Genomic DNA, 22,338 nt, shown 5'->3' on the forward strand with positions numbered 1-22,338 from the left:
CTTTAATTTAATTAAAGTATCAGATCTTCTGTTCATAGAACATATAACATGTGCCTGTTATGTTGGAAATATTTACTTATCCTAGATTCACTTCTTGTTATGTTTTGGATTTTTTTATTTATTAACACTTATCTGTATACTTTTAATATTATAATCACATTAACCCTTTTATATGCCAAGCTTATTCAATCACAATTTTTATCATCCATTTGAGCCTTAACTTCTAAAAACATTTTAATGATGCATAAATGTTAACCAATTCTTGAAGAAATGTGCTTGCAAATATAAACATAGTTGGTTATATAAGTGAATGTAAATGAAATCTATTTTAGATGTTCCTTGCTGCATAAAAATGTCTTAGAGATAGGAATAGCAAAAGGTTTTGGAAATAGAGTGAATGTACACATGAAAGGAATTTGGAACAAAATGAATAGAAAGTTATATAGAACTAGACTTTATGAAAATATGCAGTTTTATTATAAATTTTAAAATATGTTAATTACTCTGAGAGAAAAGTATAGAATGATTATATATATAAACAATAACGGTAAAAAGAAAAGTTTAGAAAATTGATGGAAGAAAATCGGAGACAATCATTTATAGGTAGAAAGCTTTGAAACTCAAGGCATCATGGTTTTGTTTTTAACTTTATTTTTTATTACTCTTAATCCTTCATATCTAATGATTATTGAGTGTCAAAAAATATTAAATTTGAACCCTTAAATTCTAAATATTAAGAAAGCATTGAATTAAAAAAATGTGATAATGAAATAGGTTAGTTTTAGTAGTTTTTCATTGAATTTAGAAGGTTCTTACATACGGCCTGCAAAGATATTTGCCCTCAACTCAATATGCAAACTATTCAAATACCTTTCATTCACTCAAAGCCCAAGTAATATTAATACTGTAATCAGGTTCATCTGATCAAATAATTTCTCCCATCAATCCTTTCATAAACTAAGAAATTTCTAAACTCAGATTTGTCACATAACAGCAGAGAATCAATTAACTGCTTGCTTATTAATCTAAGGTGCTTTCTTGTTTCTCTCTGATTGCATGATCACTAGCCCAGCAGCGGCCACTTCTCCTGAGCTGATACTTGGGGCTTATGAATGTCACTCTATAAAGTGCAAACTTTGTTATTCTGTTAAAGCCCTCAGAGACTAAGATTTCAGCTAAGTAACCAATTATTAAACTGTGAAAGGGGGTTCTGCTTGCTTTATCAGGAACCATCTGCCATTTCTTGACAATTTTGTATCTATGGTAGAGTGTGCTTTCTTGGGTAATGGACAGGTTAAGATCCTAACGACTATTAGTCAACCTCTTTCAGCTGAGTTTTCTGGGTGTTAGGGGTGTGAAAAGTGGCTTTGATTTCATGTAGCCTTGCAGCCCTCTCCAGACCGTGTTCTTTGGGGGACAGGAAACACATTGTCGCTGATAGTATGTCATCCTATCTCTCCTGTTTCTCCGTGTTAACACTGTTGACCTCCACTCATGCTGAATAGTCACAAAGATCACTGAAGCATCTCTTTTACAACATTCATCTTCATTATTTTCATCATAATTGGAATTCTTCACTATCTATGCCTAATCACAGATACTGCTATAATATTTTGTAATTATGTTAAAAATATTATGCTGAAATATTATGTTAGGAATATCTGATTGCAATTTGAGTCATACATTTTATTTTGGCTTGTAGCAACAGATAAGAATTGTGTTGCACATTATGAGTGTGCCTAGGGTTGCCCCTTAAGTTCTTGTCATTCACAATACTATATATTTAAGAATTTAAATGTAAATACATACAAATATGTCTAAATACATGCACATACACATAATATATGCATATTATGTAACAACAATTAATTTTTTTAAAAGAGGCCATAAATTTGAAAGAGAACAAGGTGGGGCGTTTGGGAGAGTTTGGAGGAAAGGGAAGACTAATTTAATTATATTGTTATCTCAAAAAAATATCTTTTTTAAAAAAAGATAGAGAATACACCCAAATAGTTTTATATTTACCTCCTTGAGCCTAGCATCTAAAGTGAAAGCACACGGAACAGATTTCTATCCTAGACCTAGCTCCCTCAGGACACTACCCAGAGAGGTGTGGTTCAGAAAAGCCTGTCCTATAACCAATGGACATAGCCAAACGGGAGACCCAGGAATGTGAATATCTCACGTCACCTAAATCGATTGTTCAAGAGGCCAATTAACTTACTAGAAAGAAATGTAATCTCCTTTTGATCCTCTCTCACTGTGTGAATCTCCCAATATGCCGAGGATTGGATAGTCCCATAGTCCCAAGGAGAGTCAGTTTACTTCAGTCTAAAAACTTGTGCTTTTGTTTGCTTAGGGGAGCAAGGGACAATATTGACATTTTTTTCCTGCTTTTGTACATGCAACCATCATTGAAAAAGTCTAGTTAAAGCCCAAAAGGATGGTTTCGAAATGTGGTTTTGACAAGGACAACACTCAGATCTCCAGCTTTCATCTGAGCTTGCTAAGGTTTTGGAATCAGGGTCCGACAGGATTTTTTTGTTTTGTTTTGTTTTGTTATTTTGCATTTGACTAAAAATACATTTCTAAATTTATTAGATTTTTTTTTTTTTTAAGTTTTTCGAGACAGGGTTTCCCTGTGTGGCTTTGCGCCTTTCCTGGGACTCACTTGGTAGTCCAGGCTGGCCTCAAACTCACAGAGATCCACCTGCCTCTGCCTCCTGAGTGCTGGGATTAAAGGCGTGCGCCACCACAAGTATTAAAATTTTAATCTTTCATGACCTCAGCTATTATTTAAAGCAAACCCGAGTCCTGATAAACCTTTCGCCTTTGCTCTCCCTAGTGAGTTTGCTAAGGGACATGGGGTGTTTTTCCAGCTGACATCTGAGTTCAGTCACTCATGGACCTATCATCCCTTCCTTCTCTCTGAGGCATTGTCTCTGAGAGCAAGTGTGTGTCTTCAGAGGACTGGACTTCTCTTGAGCGCACCAACTACAATTCTGTCTCACAGGGGTGACTCTGCCTCTGGGAAATAACAACATGGACAGCATCTCCCCTCACTGTGATCCTGCAAGCAGCAGGGAGTAGTGACTTCCTGAGATGATGAATCTTAGAAAGCTTCACCAGCCCAGCTTGGATTCTTCTCTGTTCCTGGATGACAACAAAACCCTTTGTCTTTCCAGGTGCCTCACCATTAGAGTTCCACCATGGTCTTTCTGCAAGAGAGGCCGTTTCTCTTTCACGTCTTGTCCCAATTCTCATCTCCTACAACACTGTTGTCCCTTGTTTCCATACTCTTGCATACATGGAACCCTTTGGTTCCCTGAATGGTGTGTTATACAGATGTTGACTGTGTTCTCCAACTTCATTGTAGCTCACTAGTGACCATCTGCCAGATTATCTCTGTTATCCTCAGCATCTGGAAAGAGACAGTTTAAACCTGTGATGCATATTTCTTTTGTGAGTGGAAGAAAAAGAATGATTGAAGACATTCTGGTGTCAGCCTTTAGAAAACAACCTCATGCAATTCTTATATAAGCTTATGTCATAACTATTATCATCCAAACTTAAGAAATGTAAGGAATAACTTTATAGAGATCAGCTGGCTTGTATAATGTGAATTATCTCAGAAGACATAATAGCATAAGAAATTAATAAATTCTAGAAAACATATTTTAAAAATAACATTTTGAGATTCCTAATGATATTGACAAGGTCACATAGCAAAAACTGTCCACATTTGTTTGTATATGTGTTGTCTTAGTAATCCAGATCTGCAATACTATCTAGGACCACTGGTATCAGAAGCCTGGGATGAAGTGGATTTGAAATCAAGAACTGGGTTTTAACCAGTATATGTGAGGTCTAGATCCAGTCACTTGCTCACATTTAAGATTTCAGATATGAACAGGGGAGGGATCCGGTTCTGGTGGCTCCTCTGGTCTCAGAGCTATGTGGGATGATTCCAGACAAGACTGTAGAGAGGAATGTGGTCTCTCTAGTGTTCAGCGACAGAGACTGAGAAGGGCCAGCCAGTGGATAGCCAGCTGTGCAGGGCATAGACATGTGCAGGCAGTAATGATTCTGCAGAATCTAGAACGAGGAAAGCGCTGTGAGATGAGATGAGAGCAGAAGGCCGCAGCTTTGATACGGTGGAGGATCTTGGGGAGGGAAAATGGAGCCAGCTGCGGTAGTGGAGTGGCTAAAGGGTCTAGATTTTGCTCTACTGGCTAGTTTGGTGATAGGGCTGCAACTTGCTTTTCCTTCACAGGCCACAGGCTCCCCTTCCAGCACTCAGTGAAGGGTTAATTTCGTGCACCTTCATGAAATTGAATACAAAGTTAAAAGGTGCTTTTGAGCATGCTGTAGGGTGAGTATTTGGATGCTAATTTTCCGGTTGGTAGAGTAGAGGATAAGAAGTCTGCTTGCAGATCTGCACTCCAAACGTTTGGTTCCCATTGGAGGGAAGAGGTGTGGGTGAAATGCCGCCGCAGTTGGTAAAGAGAAAGTGACGTTTCCTGTTTCATGTTGGAAGAGAAAAATTGACACCGCTTCCATAAGGAACAGTTTCAGCTGAGATGGCCCGGATGTTTATGTGATGGATCTAACTGTTCTTACCCACTCCGCTCCGGAGACTCTTCAGCTGTCTGTCACCATAAGAGGAAAACAGCTATTCAACCTCCTTACTCAGTGGCTAATTTTGCATATCTCACCAGCACGCTGGCCTCTCTGTGCCATGGGGAACTTCATTGAATTTCTAAAACTACTTTCTTCAAAAGAACTTTTAATTGTGTTTTAGTAGGAAGTTTTATCTGATGTCTAACAGACTGAAATAAAGTGTACTTGGTGGGACACTGGCATAACGTGCCTCACCTTTGTGTAAAAGGAAGTCCAAGAACTGACTGCTGAGTCAGCTAAAACAGCTTAGATGAGAATCCCACGGAGTGATTTCCAAGGACCATCAGCTAGATTCTTTAGGAAGGTTTCTGGTTTCAGAAAGCATGCTAGTGCAGTGGGGGGACAAAGAACAGGAGTCATACAGGAGCAGTTTCCCATGTCTTTACTTGGGAAGCTTGCCTCCTTTTCTGAAAATTAATGGATATGGTGGGACACTAATCAGGGTTCCCTAAGACTTCTCCAAGAGGAGTCACAGGGAGTTGATCCAGACTGGCAGAAAGCAGCAGAAATTGATTTGATCACTAAAAGGCCTTGCATTTGGGGCTGTTTTGAAAGTGGAAAATGGTTCCCCAAAGAAAATATATATCATGGAAGAATTAGAGGAAGAGAAGATAAAGAAAATTGAATGTCTGTCACTGATCAATTATTCAGAATCAATTATGGTTTGCTAGGGAAAGCATGCTGGGCCAGACCAAACTCAAGTAAGCATGAGGATTAATTACTCTCCTGCTTGCACAGGACTGGAGGAAGGAGACAGGATCTGCCAGCAAAACTGCATTGCTCTCTTGTAGCAGAAGATAATTCTAACACAGGAGGGAGAAGACATTCATTCCTTCTGCCAGGCCCCTTGGTAGCAAAGAAGGGGATTTGAGTTCAAGTTTTCAGAGAAGTACATCAGGGTTTATAATTTCTTTCAGAGGACAGGAACTTCGTTAGTCAGGGTTCTCCAGAAAAGTGAAATCAAGGGATGCACATGGAATCATCCTCATCCACAGGCATCTAGTGGACTTGATTTCGAGACTACTTAGAAAACATGTATGTCTGAGGCTTCTGGAGATACCTCCATTGTGTGAGGTGCTTGCCAGGCTATCATGAGAGCCTAATTTCCCTCCTCAAAACCTGCATTTTCAAAAGCCAGATGTGATGATGTGTGCATATAATCTCAGTGCTAGAGAGGCAGAGATGGGTACCTGTCTGGGGCTCACTGGCCAGCTGCTGTAGATTACTCAAAGAGCTCCAGGCTAGCGAGAGACCATGCCTAAAAGAGTAAAGTGCATTCATGTACACCTACATACACATATGCACTTGTATACACAGTAACATGCACACACACTCACATGCACACACAAACACATGCAGCTGTGGCAAATACATACAAGCTTTTTAAATTATATACTTAAAATATAGTATTATAACTATTTCCACCATGTTATACATTATTATTAGTATAAAGATTATTTAAAATACATAAGTGATTGGGCATATAGTATATGCAGATGCAATACCACTTTACATAGAAATTAATCATATACAGATTTTTATTTCAAGCTGGGATTTTATAATCAATCCACTGATATTTTGAAGACTGCTATATGTATACCCTATGGAGGGCTATTTTGTATATTCATAATCTTCCTACTTAAAGGTTTATCAGATATATAAAACACTGTCATTACACACGGTGTAGACTGATGTTTGGCCAAACAACTGGACATTTTGCTTTCGTTAACTGATGCATGTAATAAACCATCCATACTTACTGTGCCTGCTCAGGGCCACAGCCAGTGCTATGGATAAGAACGCTCACATTTTGAGGAATATTTTGCACATTGTTTTAATCATAAACTGTATATAGTCACAACATTATTGCTAGTTAAACAGGGCAAAATTTTACTACAAATATGTTACTGAGGAAACTGAATTAGCAAAAAATATAATTCTTGAAGGATAGTCAGGAATACTTACTACTGAACTAACAAGGAAGTAAAAACTATAATTCTTAAATTGAAATTGTATCTGGTAGCCTATATTCAAAGCCATAAATATCTTATTAACAGGAAGCAAAATCTTCAAAAATAAACTTAAGAAGATAATATGATCATGATATTGGAATTAGGCAGGGACATAGTTTTATCATTAAATTAGAGTTATTAAATGGTTTTGGAAGAGTAGTTTTAATTTATCTTTAAAATGTTTTATTTTAGAAAAATAGCTATGATAAACCATTTTAATCCTAAGAATCACATTGATTTTTATTTTGGACAGTAAACATTGATGATCATATGAGATGTGAAATGGATGTAAATATTCATGGAATCTGTGTTAAGAAGAAAGTGAACCATGATCATCAGTCCTTTCTTATAATCTGTGGCACCTGTTAGCCTCTCATTGTGGGAAATTTAAAATTCTTCCCCCCGTACATGCTTTCAATCAATAAGGACAATGATTCTTATTAGTTGAAAAGTGTGTGGTGGAGGTGTGCACATGTGTGCATTGTGTAACTTTTTCATAACAGAATTTATGTCCCTATAGGAAAACCTTTTAATGCATAGAGTCATGCATAAGAAAATATAAAGACATGGGGTAATATTTCTTTTTCTCATTGACTATCAGTGACTGACATACTTTCAAACTGGTAGATATTAAAAGATCTCTTATTTTCAGAGGGTGAATTGGTTAAGTGTAATACTAAAGGGGACAATGATGCCAACTATTTGAAAGAATAAAAAAAATCTAGCCTATTGCACATGTGATTATGCATGAGTTAATGAAGCACTGGCTCCCCCAGGATAGCTGAGTAAAGGGAAGGAAGACCTTTTGCCAATAAAAATCTCATCAGGTGATGGCCTTGACAGAGCATCCCACCATCCCTGTCAGCCAGAGCTGCTGTAAACAAGCCGCTGATGGGACAATGACAATAATTAACACAGTGCTAATGGGCTATGGAGGCTCACAGTTATTTTTTCAGCTACAGTGAACTGAATGAATGCCAAGCAGTGCACATGGCTTAACCTCATAACAGGTTTCTTATCTGTTTACTGCGGTGATGTTCGCTCTCTAGCATGACAAGTCACAGATAAGTTCAGGCTCATGAGATACTGTTCTGGAAATCCAGTGACTACATTCTCATTACTATGGAATAAAAGTGAAGAAATTGGCTTAGTCTGGACGTTGTTTAGATAATAATATGGCTTTTAGGAATTGCACTGTGAAAGATATTTGAAGTTATAACTGTAATTCCTGGGGAGATTTGAACCAAAAGTTAAAATCATCAGAGACAATGGATTTTGTTAGAGATGCTGTTGCTGGTAAATAAGGTCATGAATGTTACAAGAGATGCTGTCCACTCCAGCTCTGTGAGTGAGCCCATTGAATGGTCACTTTCAAAAAAAGATCACGTCTCTGGTGCAGGATAGCAGACTGAACCTGGAGGCAATCGGGGACAGGCTGGAACATAGACTCCTGGAAACTCTGTCCACACTGAACATCTCTATAGCTCAGGCTAACTTGCTTAGGCCCTCCTCTCTGTTCAACTGTATACCCATTTCCACTTTTCAATGAGATGTTTATGGAACATACAAATTCTTCCTTAAGACACATTTCAGACTTAAGGAACTACATCTTACAAAAGGAACAAACATGGTGCGTCTAGACAAAATTCTCTTTTGCCTCAGCTTCTCTGCTTGAACTCAAATCAAAGGAAATAGCTGCATTACATAAAATGCATTCACTTGTGGAAAGGGAAATGTTTTGATCTCTATTAAATACTAGAAATTAAAAAAAAAAAGCTTTGAATGTACTCTGAAAAGTGGGATTATTTTTACCATCCTGAATGACAAATCTTTCTGAACAGGCTTTCCAGCAATTAGTCTTGCTCTAATGCTATTTCTACACTGGCAAGATGAAGGTGGTTCCTTGCCAGATCTCTGGAGAATATGGTGCTTTCCGTACAGGCACTAGTGTCTGTCCAAATGGCAGAGTATATGCTTGTACTTGGCGCTGGTAGAAGCAGCAGCAGAGTCCTGAAATTCAGCTTGAATCTGCTGGGTGATTTCTTTAAGGAGTCACGGCTGATTCTCTACAAGTCAACATTGTTAAACCTAACACATGGGCTCTGTGTGCTATTCTGTTTACTGCAGGAAAAGGACAGTGTCAGCTCCCCAGGAGACCACAGAGGTGTCCCCACCTCACACTCTCAGTTTAATGAAGAGTCTGAGATGCAACTTCAAGGCAAAATTTCCAAAAGTGTCTTTACATACTCCAGTGTGCAAAAGCATTTTTGGGGGGTGGTGGTGGTGGTGATAGTTTGATAAATCACTGGTAGAACTTCTTTTAAAAAGAAATCATAATTTTCTTGCCAAAATTCATGGTAGTTTTCATAATAATCTACAAATTCCATTAATATAATTATTCATGAACTTTTCTGATGAAAGCTGAAGTATCTGGCAGTCTAGGAAGATTATTTTTTAAACATTCTTTCCTTTTTATTAGATTCAAAGGCTTGAGAAGCTTCTGTATCCTATTCTATTTTTGAGAACTTCAAGAGAAGCGACTTTTTCAAAGAACACCCTGTTGAAGTAGGTTTTCTTTGCCAATCTAGAAACACAATTTGGACGAGGTCCCATACTCAGTCTCAATTTCAGCACTATCAGCTCTCAGTTTTCTTTTATCATCAGCCAACTTTAAAATTCATTTTTCATGGAAGTAAATATATCAGGTAGTCATTGTATATAACAGTTAATTCTCTTTTTTCTCATACTTGAATACTTAGTTATTAAAATAATTTAAAAGTTATTTGTTCAAGTATAGATACCCTTTTGCAGAACTGAAGACACTTTCAGTAACCTTAAGTGATAAAATGTAATTTTCCATAAAATTAATAAAAAATTAATTAAATTTCCATAATTAATATTTAGAATTTACCATATTAGTAGAGCTACATATTACTGAAAACTCACAAATGGTAAATTATTTTTCATATACAAAGTAGAACCCCATACAAAAAATCATGGGTGCCCTGGTCCTAACTACTGAGTAATCCCTCTTGTCTCCTAGAAATAGTTTAAGTACACTCTCAAATACTTGAGACTGCTGCTGTTCTAGGGATGATATTGGCATTTTGCCAGCGAGCAAATGAGGTGTAAAGGAGCCTAAGCATTAATTCATAGTTTGCAATGTATAAGTTGCAGAGCAAACTCCTGGGTTGGTTTGTTTACTTTTCACATGACTGTCTAACTTCACCATCCCATTCCTTCAGAGCACACAGGATAAACGTGAGCCATGTAGCCTGTTGCATTAGCGGACCTGACTTATCTCAAAATAAGAAGTTTACACTCCAGACGCCTGCAGAACTTCTTGCATTGAGCAAGCCTCAATGAAGGTGACCAACTTGAGAAACTTAATGACTTTTAAAATAAAGGTCCCCTAAAGACAACTATTATGTCTCCCGCTGTTGCATGATTCTCTTTTCAATATCAATCCATGGAGCATCTTACCTCCATATTTCTCCATAGATGTCTCTAAATAACAAACTAGACACAGTTCCTTCCAATTCTATTCCCATGTTGAGCTTCTAGATGCCATTCTGAGTACACACTCATCACAGTGATCACCGGATTAAAATGCTCACTATAAATTTTACTTCTACAGATGATTTGCTCATTTGAGAAAAGCAAAATGATAGTAAAAACAACTAAAGAGTTTACCTTTGCATGTGCCAGCCAGTATTGCTTCTTGTGAAAGTAGGATTTAGTAGCTTGTCTTCACTGTTGATTTTCAAAATGATTGTGTGAATTTGTCAAAATCATAATGTGAATTTGTGCTTAAAGCTGTATCAGTTACTCAGGCTTTTAAAAAGATTATTACTTTGATACCACATATTCATCATACTGATGATCATTATAAGGTATCCATTTTTATAATTTTCTTTTTTATTACAAAAACAAAAGGAAATTTAGGGACTATTTATGTGTTTTTAAATGTATTCTAACACAAATCTCAAAATGGATGCTACAAAACTTGGTATGTCTTCATTATTCTCATCTACAATCTTTTCCAATGGTCATTACCATTGATCAGATTCATTCAAGATGAGATCAAAGCAGATATTTAGGTAACTGCAGTAGGTGAGCATTTCTGGTGCTGGGTCGCATTTTTTCCAATGCATAAGGCATTCTTTGAAGTAGATCCAATGTTTATTCTAAGGCTAAATGTTCAGAGACTGCAGTAAACTTGGCCATTTAAAGTCAGCTGCATTCATCTTGAAAGAAAACAAGCATGAAAGAAGGCTTCCAGGTCTATGACAACAAAGCTGAACTGATGAGCACTCGGGAACAATTAATTGCTCCACTAGAGGTGGAAGACTCCAAGGTTGAACTTGCTTTAAGAAAGCACCCATGCTCTAGATGTTTGAATTAGTTGACAGGAGTAAGGCACAGAAAATCAACATGCAGCACGACATGATCAAACCAAGGAAAAGGAAGTCTAAGGAAAAGAGACAACACAGCGTAGAACCATGGACCACTAAGTTAGTGATACGGTGATTCTGTAATGCTAAGGAAAAGCTCTGAGGAAGAGACGCAGAAGAAAAAGCAATGTTTTTAGCTAGGAATAGGATAGTGCTATGGCCCCAATAGGTTTCTACTGCAAAACCCTGTGATCCATGTGGCAGTTCTGGATACCAAGATATCAAAAGGCTGAATGACCAGAGAACCTAGAAAGACTGCAAAATGGAAATGCAGAGAGTTCCAAATGTGAAGCTGTTCTTCCAACAATCCTGCAATGCACTGTGTTTTAGAAGCAGGCCAGTTATGATGGCCTGTGCACTCATGGGTTTTAGACTATGCTCATTTCTATAGCAATAACCCCCTCATTTGGTATTTTAGCTATTTGTATAGACAAGTATAGTAATTAATGCTTATCATCAAATCTCTTACTGAGATATCTATTTATGAAAACTTGCAAGAAAATCCCAAATTCATAGAGCTTCATGATCTATGAATTCATGCCCAAACTTTTTGTTAAATCTCTCTTCTTTCCTCTATTCATCCCTTCCGCCTTGCTTCCATCCCTCTCTCTGCCTCTGTCTGTCTTTCTCTGTCTTTGTATCTGTCTCTGTCTCTCTCTGTCTCTATCTCTCTCTGTCTCTCTCTCTCTCACACATACAGCATGCATGCACATGGCACACATGCTCACACTGACAGAATATTGGTTTAAATTTTATTTGTATTACTTTAATTGTGAATACATAACATACATTACATATGTGGAAAGGTGCCAGAGGCCCTTCCCTGGTATCAGATTCCCTGGGGCTGGAGATACAGAGGTTTGTGAGTCATTTGACTTAGGCACAGGAAGCAAAGTCAGATCTTCTGCAAGAACAATATGCTCCTAACCAAGCAATCTTCCCAACTCCTCTTGTCAAGAACAGCTTATCTCCTTACTATTTTTATATAGTAATTTTTATAACAAACAATTATATAAATGAATTAGAAAGCATGTTCTCAACCCTAGGTCATTGTTTGGAACTTTCTTTCTTCTACCAGGAAAATAGAGAAAATGGGATAAACACATTATGCCTCTTTACTCAGTGAAAAACCTGTACATTTATATGGCCTTATTCCATAGTAATTCATTATTCTATAACTCAGTAGATGGTTGCAGAACAGAACAGTCTTAGCTACAACAGAAGTGGGTGTGGATTGGAGCATGTTACTTCTCTAATGTGAACAATGTCCAGGAGCACTTTAAGCACAGTTCTTAGGACGTGTTTTCTGCAAATGCGATCGTTGTGTACATGGGTGCACAACTGGACATGTATTTTTAGGAGGCCAAGAATGACACCAGGTACCCTCCTCTGTAACTCTCCAGCTTATCCCATTGAGGCCTGGTTAGATTTGCCTCCCCCCACCCCATAACAAGGAATTACAAGCATCTCTAGCCACACCTAGATTTTTGTGTGCTCTTGGGATTCACACCTAACTCTTCATACTTGCATGGGAAGCACCTACTGAGCCATGTCCCCAAAACAAGTGTGTAACACTGTCAACATAAAATGCAGATTGTGTTTCAATAGATTGTCCATACATGAAATCACTGTGCTTGAATATTATGGGGTTTTTGTTTGTTTGTTTTTTTGTTTTGTTTTGTTTTTTATCATAGGCAACCCTAGTGCTGGCAGTCTTTTGGTCCACAGCCACATGTGACTAGGGTTCCTCCTGCTTTGAATGAACATGAAAATTATCTTCGCATTAATTCCATAAATACAAAGCTGACAATAAATACCTATAAGTCAAAGCTAGTGAGGTTCTTGATAGTAAGCCAGAGTATCATTTCTGTAAAAGATATTGTTTCAGTAATTAAATGCTCTAATGTATTTCATATAAGGTTTTGATAATCAAATGCAGAACACATTTGTTGCCCTTTGTTTCCCATAAGATATTTTATTTTTACTAATTGTCTTTTTTCAAGAAAAATCGTTTTTTTTGATTTATTTATTAAATAGTATTTCTAGTAACACTTGCAGCCAGAATAAACTTTGTTCATTTGCATTATTGACATTTAGGAAGTGTATTTAAAATATATTGTTTCCTAACCAATAAAGTTCTTTCATAAAGGGAGAAAATCAAATCCTAACAGACATGCAAGGTTGACCTGGTCTGCCATTCTCCAGTGACATAGTCACATAATTACAGTCCAGGGGAGCAAACTTTAGTCTGCACATTGACGTCTCACAATGGGGAAACTTATATTGAAGGCACATCTTCCAATGCATATTTTATAACCAAGGCATTTTACTTATTGCAGTGAGCTATAGAGCAGCATGCATTGCTTATGTTGAACCATTTTTAGGTGAAAGAGTATTTTCCTTTTTCTTTGAGAGATCAGTAATCATACAGGTTACATATAGAGTCAAGAATTTCATTTATTTTAAATTTACTGAGTTTATTCTTACTTAAATAATTTATATCTTAATTTACTGAAGATAAAATAATGAAAAGATTTGATGGAGACTAACAATAATATTCATACATAAAAATTCCAGAATCTAAAATATTACTTTTTTTGTATTTATACAATTATGTATTTTTGTTAATGTACATATTTGTACATGGTCATTTTCTAAAATATTTTACTTTCTGAATTTAATGATATCATCATTCTTGTTTATATCACATCTCTGTATGGTGAATTTGAGGTACAACTTAGAATGAACTATGGCAAAATTTTACTACACCTTTACCCATATTTATTCTAGAAATAATCTCAAAATAATGTATAAAATCATTATCTACTGATCATAAAAACATAGTAATAAAATTAGGAAAAATATTTTCAACTAAAATTACCTTTCAATTGCAGAGATTATGTCAAGGATTTTGTAACACACAGGCAAATGTAGCAGCAGGAAGTAGAAAGGGAATAAGTGACAGGAGAAAACATATTTCATCAATTTATTCATTACCATACATCAAGGCACTGCTAGATTTGCCTTTATGTTTAGAAGAACAAGCATTTTATTGACTGTCGTTCATAATTAATAGCATTTACTCTTTAAATCAAATTAGTCCACTTTTCCTATTAAAGCCTTAGTGTAAGATCATTTTTTAAAGTACAAAGTGACCTTGACAAAAATGACGGATCGATAATATGTTGATTAGGAGTCTATTTGCTCTAATAGAAAATGTTTCCTTGCTATTAGTTCCTGTTGCAACACTCTCGGGGGTCAGAGGTCATTGCTATCTCCTGGCAGTGGTATTCTCCACCCAGAGAAAAAGTTGATCCTACTGAGGAAAAACACTGATGGATTGACTTAGTCATCAGTATAGATTTTCTTAATACTGCTTTAATCGGCTCATTTTTGGATTCATGGTTATGTTAGAGGATATCCATCAACTCGGCAGAAGAGAACTATGCTGTTGAATCTAGCATCTTCAGAACTTCTTGAGTCAAACTTAATCAATGAGGGTATGAGAGACATTCTTTACTGCAGAAAAAGAAGGGCTTAATGTGATTGAGGCTTTTAGAAAATAAAAATATATGAGCATCGGTGGGGAAATTGATAGCAGGAAGAAAGTTAATATACAATATCAATTTATGGGAAAGTTCAAGGTTTAAAATGCTGAACAATTTAGCTAGAACATGTTTATAGAAATTACTGGGTCCTTGTCTGAATGTAAGAATAAGTCCTGTGGAATAAGTTTATTTTTATTACAAACATTTCTCCAAGCTGCTGTCATATCTGAGCCATGGAATACAAATACTTAAACAATGATATATTTAATAAATAACAGTCATTAATATATAGTCTTCATCAATAATACATGTGGATGATCTGAACGAAAAAAAATCTAGTCAAAGAAGAGTTTGAGTTGGGTAGCCAAGGGGAAGGAAGGACAAATGAGATGCAATTAAGCAGAGACAATTTAGTATAACTCTAATAGCAAAATCTCTAATGATGCTTTGCCACAGATGAATTTGATTTAGAACTATCTCCCATGTTAAGTTGTGGAAACCCATCTCTTTAGCCACTTTAGTTTGGACAGGCCAAAGTTAACATGCTGAATGAGAAAACTGGGACTATGGGAAGGGGCTAAATGACCCAATTGATCTTCTCTGCCCTCACTGATTTGTAGGTACCCACAGGAATAAAATTTTAAAAGGCATTTTTTTACTATTTAAGATAATAACAAATGAACTGAATATACAAGTGAGTGCTTGCCTTTTAATTTGTCATATAGCTGAGTCTGTGGTTCCCTGTGTCTTTGAGTTCATGTTGTTCTGATCACAGCCTCTAGGGGAAGCAGAACCCAACCTTCTGTCACAGGTGTTGGAATGAGGAGTTCCCTTCAGAGCCGAAGAAATCACCAAATCTGTGAAAGCATTACCCTTGCTGGTTCTGTAGGCAAGACTGGCTGAACACAACAGTTAAACTAAAGGTGAGATGACGTGATGGACTCTCCAGCCCCAGGGCACTGGGCTGGCTGTTGCCAAGGGACACGTCTGTGATCCCAGAAAGTAAGCAGTATGTGGCCCTGGAATGTACATTAAGACATTTTTTTTTCCAAACCCAAAATGAAAATAATGGTGCTTTGGAAGCCATGTTGCAAGAGTAGCAATATTGTGTGGCTTATTGTACCTGAAAGTAAGGAATTCGTTCCCACAGCATGTGTAGAGTTCATGTAAAAAATAATGCTGAGTGGGCTTATTGTATATTGGCTTAATTAACAGAAAAAGTGGACTTTGCTTGGGTCCTCAGGCCATAGGTAAACCCCTTTCCTAAAAAGTAATTTAGCTATTTCCTAATTAAGTTTGATCGTCCATATGGGAGAACATTATAGAAATTTTTTCCCCAAACTTAGTGTGAGTCACTTGAACATGTCTGATAGAGTGCTCTCCACTTCTCATTTTTTAGTGATGACTGAGTTAAGCTCTCAGCCAATGGGGCTGTGAATTTTCACACAGAGGTCAGTTGACTTATTTGTCCATGCTCCACTTGTGAATGCAGACAGCAGCAAGTCTCCTGCCCTCGGTGGAAACATTCTGCCAAAGCCCACGGTGCTTCTGTGAGAGCTGAGATCCTGCTGCCAAATGTCCTCCAGCCTTTACTACAGAAAGAAAGTGAAAGATTGAATTTGTAAGCATGTATGTTGATTTGCTGACTTACTGACTTATTCATTTTTAACAATCATGTGTTGAAATATGTATACCATAATGCATGTACCATTTGCTGATAATCATGAGGCCATTGGATTTGTCACAGATATGCTCATTATAGAGGTGATTATATCATGATATTAAATTTATAGAGAAATAGACAGTGTTGATTAGCTTTTTGCCAACTGGATACAAGCCAGGATCATCTGGGAAGAGAGAACTTCACTTGAGAAAATGTCTCCATCAGACTGACCTATGGACAAATCTGAGGGGCAGTTTCCTGACTAGTGGGAGGGCCCAGACCACTGTGAGTGGTGCTATCCCTGGGCAGGTTGTCTGGAGTGTTATTTTAAAAGCCTGTTGAGCAAGCCATGGGCAGCAAGCCAATAAGTAGCATTCCTCTATGGCCCCTGCTTCAGTTCCTGCCTCCAGATACCTGCCTGAGGAACTGGCCTGACTTCTCTTCATAATGGACTATAAGCTGCAAGATGAGGTGAACCCTTTCCTACCCAAGTTGTTTTTGGTCATGGTATTTAACACAATAGAATAAAGCAAATATCCAGATGGCTAGACTCTAGCTCCTTGTTTGTATCTGTGTCCTTATTGAATGGGGGAAAGTTCCTAGACAATCTGTAGCCTTAAATCCTTAAAATGTTTGGCTCTGGTAAGTTCAATACTATTAACATCAGAAAAATATATAAAAAATGAAAACAGATAAAATTAATATGCATTTAAATTTCCAAAGTAAGCAGGGATCAAATGTTTCTTGACTAACAAGAAGTAGTCAAGTGTGCCATGATACCAGCAGGTTATATGGATTGAATGGTTTTAAGAAACACATTGAATTTATAAATTTACTGAAAGTCATCACTTTTATGTAAAATTTTGAATAATTTATCAACTTATTTTCAGATAATAATAAGTTTAATATTTTGAATTTCAATAGCAATATTCAATAAAAATAGATAAGAACATCAACTAAGTTTTGCAAATAAATTCCATTATTTTGGTCTAACTCTCATTTAACATAATTAGTAGAATCTGTCCATAAATTTTTTCAACCAATATTCAGAATGGGACCATAGTTAACACCCAGCACCCATTTTATTATGAGATATATATTCAGTATGCTAAATAGTAAAGAACAGAACATGAATCTCAAGTATCAATATGTCATATCTAAACAGCTATTTCCCACTGCCTTTCTGCCTTCTAGATGCTCAGTCCTCCAGTAGGTACAGGTACAGAAGGTGATGTGGAGCAGAAGGCTGGCTCATCCTCAAGAAACCAGATTTAACACAGGCATACTCTCCTCACAAGTTTCTTCAAAATATAGTGAAAAACGAAATAGAGGAAAACCTATTTCCATACAAAATTAGTTGTATCTCAAACTCTCAAAAGCAAATTAATTCTTTGCAGATCTATTTTTAACTCACCAAAGAACACTAACTAGTTAGTAGAAGTAATAAATAGGTCAAGCTGAATGCACACAAGTTTCATATTGATTTTAATATATTTTCCCTATAGCAGATGGCCATATAATTCAATGTTTTCTATAAAACAAACTTTCTATATAATGCAGAACAAAAAAAAACCAGTTAAAATAAATCCTATTACTTGAAAAAAGAAACTGCAAATATTTTGTCATGGCAAACATCAGTCTTTGTTCCAACAGTCATTAAAACCTTCCTGCCCTAAATGAGTACCTTTGCACATATGTTCTAAGTCTAAAATACTCAGTGGATGTTTTATTTAAAATAATTCTATTTACCCTTATCAATTCTGTTTCAATAATTTTAGTTGAACACACCTCAAAAAGGTTCTAGCTGAAATGTTGACCAAGACATAATGAAAAGCACCAGCAACCCTCAGGGTGTAATATGGCCTCTGTTTTTTCCTCACAGGGCTTGTTTTGATGAAGAAACTCATGCTTGACAAATACATAAGTTAAAACCTTTTTAATGCCATTGATCTGATGAGGAAAATAACACATTTTTATGATAATTATCTCTATAGGATATTCTAAATGAATTATTCCAACTTTATCATAACTTCCTAATAAGCGAAGAAACACAAATGGCATCTGTAGGAAAGTACAGTCCAACACATTGAGCAAGCAGATGAAATCAGTTCCTTTAAATAATTACTTTGCCACCTAGCAGTCTAGTTCTAAGTCTGCTCCTCAAATTTTCTCAGCAATAATTATTGAAAATTATCATAGTTAAGTTACTTAAATCACAACAGACCTTTCATGTGCCCCTGAGGAGTGAGGATGGCATTTTTGGTTAGAGAGGTCAGAAAGGGGGATATTAAGTCACAACTATTGCTCTAAGTTGCCCAGCTATTGCAATGTACTTGAGAAAGAGTCCAAGCCCTAAAGGGTCTGATACCTAGTGTGTATAGCCCAGGTTATCCAGAAGTGATCTGGTAGCACATCCTGTCGTCCTGAATCAGCCTCCTCATATCCAAATTATTGTCTCACCCCATGTGGGGACTTATGCCGTTTGCCAACCAGCAGAACTCTGAGCTTTAATTTGTCCCCTCTGATGACAGTGATTCAATGTAAAGTGGGTTCAGAGGGTGCCCTCGTCTTTTTAACTTTAACAGGGACCGCTGATGGATGTGGTCCATTTAAATGGACAACAGAGAGCCAAACTAGATAACGAACTTATTATTTCTCTCGGAGGATTATAGGTTAGTCCCAAAGGAGCGCAGTAAGCCACAGCAAATCCATATCTACTGGAGAAACAATAGCCAGAGGGCTGACTAGAAATATTGATTTACTTTCTAGGCCATTTAGGCCTTAATGGCAGAGAAAAGCTGAAGTGCTGTTTACTTTTCTGCCAGAATCGACCAAACAACCAGTCCATTTTTTACAGGTTTTTTGATTGATTTCGCTTAGAGGAATTAGAGGTGATTTATTTTTAAGCTGAAAGCAAGTCGTAAATATCTCCAACGGCACAGGTTCCCTGAGAGGAAATGTTAAGTGGAAGTACTGAGAGGGACTTTGTTGCAGATCAATGCAGTACCAGGCTTCGCTGAGAGCGTCAGGTGTCACCCACCTTTCCACAGACCTGTCAGGACTATAATCTCGTGGCGTCAGCTACTCTTCTTTTGAAAGCTCTCAAGTTCACCAGGCTTGAATAAATTGAATCGCCTGACTGAATTTCAGCCAGATGCACCCTGCTGACTTTCAACGGGTCCTAGATGGGACAGCATAATGGTGTGTGAGGCTCGTAGCGAGCATTTTCGATGTTTCATGGGTGAAAACAGTAATTTATCACACAAGTGGCAATTTTCCATGATTCTTCAATCCCACACACAGAAAATGTGTAACTCCAACAAAGGAATGAAGCAGACACACAAAAGAGGGCTCATCCAGACTGCCTTTGGTGAGTCTGACTTTTACAACCTCATCCAAAATGCTGCTTGCTTGCTCGGCTGACGTTTCCAAACACACCAACGCTTAAATCCCCGCTAATACTGGGAGATACACTTCAATAACGATGATAAAAGTGCCTTGTGATATAGTCTTCAAGCTGCAAGGTGTAAGGAGGCCACGAGCAAAGGGCAAGGGGTGTTTCATGTGATCTTCCAGCGAGTGCTTGCCTTCACGCTCAGAATGGGTTAACAAAGGGGTAAAGGAGAGCTCAGCAATTCGGTATAAAAGCTGCCAGCTCCATGGCAGGCGAGTTCAGCCAGCTACAGGTTTCATCTTCTGCTGCTCTCTCCTCACAGTTGTGTCTACCCTCTTCGGTTTTGTTTGTTGGTTTTGTTTTTTGTTTTTTTTTAAATGGTGCTACTTGGAGATACCTCATTTTTTCCCCACCATACCAAATTAATTTAAAAACCATTTTTATTAATAAAAACCAATTCATAACCTCAGTATTCACCAATTTATTTACTCTTAAAATTTCAGAAGATATACGGTCATCTTTATGTCATAGGAATTATCCTTGGAGATACAAGAAGCCCATAGATGCATATTGGTAGAACACTTCAAAAATGCTTCAAATTTTAAACACTGAAAATATAACCCATGAATCCCTTCAGCCTAGAAGAATAGTGGTCTTCTCAGTATTCTTTCTTTCATGTTTCTTCTGTTAGGTATTTCTGCATATTTGCTAAATCTATTTTGAGGGAGGGGGAGTTTCGAGACAGGGTTTCTCTGTGTAGCTTTGGTGCCTGTCCTAGAACTCACTCTGTAGACCAGGCTGGCCTTGAACTCACAGAGATCTGCCTACCTCTGTCTCCAGAGTGCTGGGATTAAAGATGTGTGCCACCACCCATCCTGCATATTTGCTTAATCTTAAAAACGAAAGATCAGTGGTTTTATGAGATGTCCCTGCAGTCCCAGCACTCAGGAGAAAGCCGGAAGATCACTAGTTCATGACCAGCCTAAGCTGTGTAGTGACACTGACAAAGAACACATCTGCACGCACAGTCATTCTCGTGCTCAACTTGATACAGCAACATTTGCCTTATCTGCAAAGGAGGATCTTCCACCAGGTCTTGCTAACAGCACTTCCTAAGCCGGAGAATTTGCAATTACTTCAGCTGGCAATGTGCAGCTATAAAATGGGAAGCAAAGTAAAGGACCTTCTTCCAAAGATCACTGAGAGGATGACAAGGCAAGACATCAATGCATATGAAATAAATGATGGCAAATTATTTGCATATTTAGCCCCAAGACTGCTTTCCCCAAGCCCGTGTATTTTGGTTTCATGGTATGTCCTGTTTCCTTCCTGTTTTCTCTACCTATTAACTGGCATTAAAATGGAAATGTAAATCAATCATAAAGTGGAAGGTTTCTGTGAAATAGATCCATTCAAATAACGAATGTTGATGCTCATAATCTTTTTTTGTTTTCATTTTTCCTGTTTCTTTTGTATATTGTCACCCTCCAAATGCCTGAACCTTTAGAAGAGGCTAGTTCTCGTGGGCAGCAGGGCACACATCTGTGCTCACAGACTTCCAAGCGGTGACTGTTTGCAGAAGTCCTTGCCTGCAGTTCCTCCGGGTCCCTGTAGATCTGGAGCACCAAGAACCTGCTGGCTCAGGAGGTTCACGCTTTCTCACTCACTCTTTTCACTAAAACCTGTGCTTGTGCCATCATTCCTGTGTCCAGAACTACCTTCTCACCATAGGCCCCGCTTGATAAATGAGGGTATTTAATTAGAAGGAATTAGGCTTGATGCAGGCATCATGCATTAGGGCAAAAGGCCACAAGCAGCCCAGATTCTTCCTACATGTGGAGGAGGTGTGAGACAAATCATTTTCTTCTTATCTTGGGAATTTAAACAGAGATACTTGCTAAGAAGAAGTATGAAATTTGAAGAAATTTTTTAAAAAATCATATCTGAAAGTGAAATACATCAGTTAAGAAAACAACAGCTGTTACTATGGAATTGAGCTGGGTTTGAAACGCTAGCTTAAGACAATGATTATAAATGCAATATTGCCTCATCCCATCACAGGCTTCCAGGCCTACAGCAGCTCAGAGAAAATTTCCCACATGCCATGTGGAACTGCAGTTCTGAAATATAGTAAAGTTCATATGTTCAAATAAGTTCAACCAAGTCCCATACCTCTCTCACTTTTAGAAATTCACAGTGAGGTTTAGTATTTTCAAAAGCTCTGCTATCTTGATTTTTCGGACCTTCGTTTTTATTTCAGAAAAATTTACTGTTTTCTTCTGTTTGAATGACGATAATGAGATTCAGAACCATTAGCAGTATTTGGAACTTTCTCCCTAATAAAAATGCCAGATGTTTTCAGAACGCATTACTGTTGCTGCAAGTGTTGTGAAATATAGGTATTCTCATTGCTCTTTCCACACACAGTCTCATAAACAAACCGCTTGCTTTCTTAAAGCATCAGTGCAAAGGCAAATTTGTCTCTGTCCATCCACGGGTTGTGCCAAATGACACGCTCAATCCCATTCTTTCATTTTTATTACAGTTTGAATGCTGGTTTTAGTGCAGGGGATGAACGCCTTTCCCA

General features: G+C 37.5%; 1 protein-coding gene across 5 annotated transcripts in view; it reads left to right on the forward strand.

Moving 5' to 3' along the window:
* Nucleotides 1–22,338, forward strand: part of Dgkb (diacylglycerol kinase beta) — a 700,455-nt gene that overhangs the window by 481,641 nt on the left and 196,476 nt on the right. The window lies entirely within an intron of this gene.

This window comes from Onychomys torridus, chromosome 14, assembly GCF_903995425.1.
Source record: "Onychomys torridus chromosome 14, mOncTor1.1, whole genome shotgun sequence".
NCBI lineage: Eukaryota > Metazoa > Chordata > Mammalia > Rodentia > Cricetidae > Onychomys > Onychomys torridus.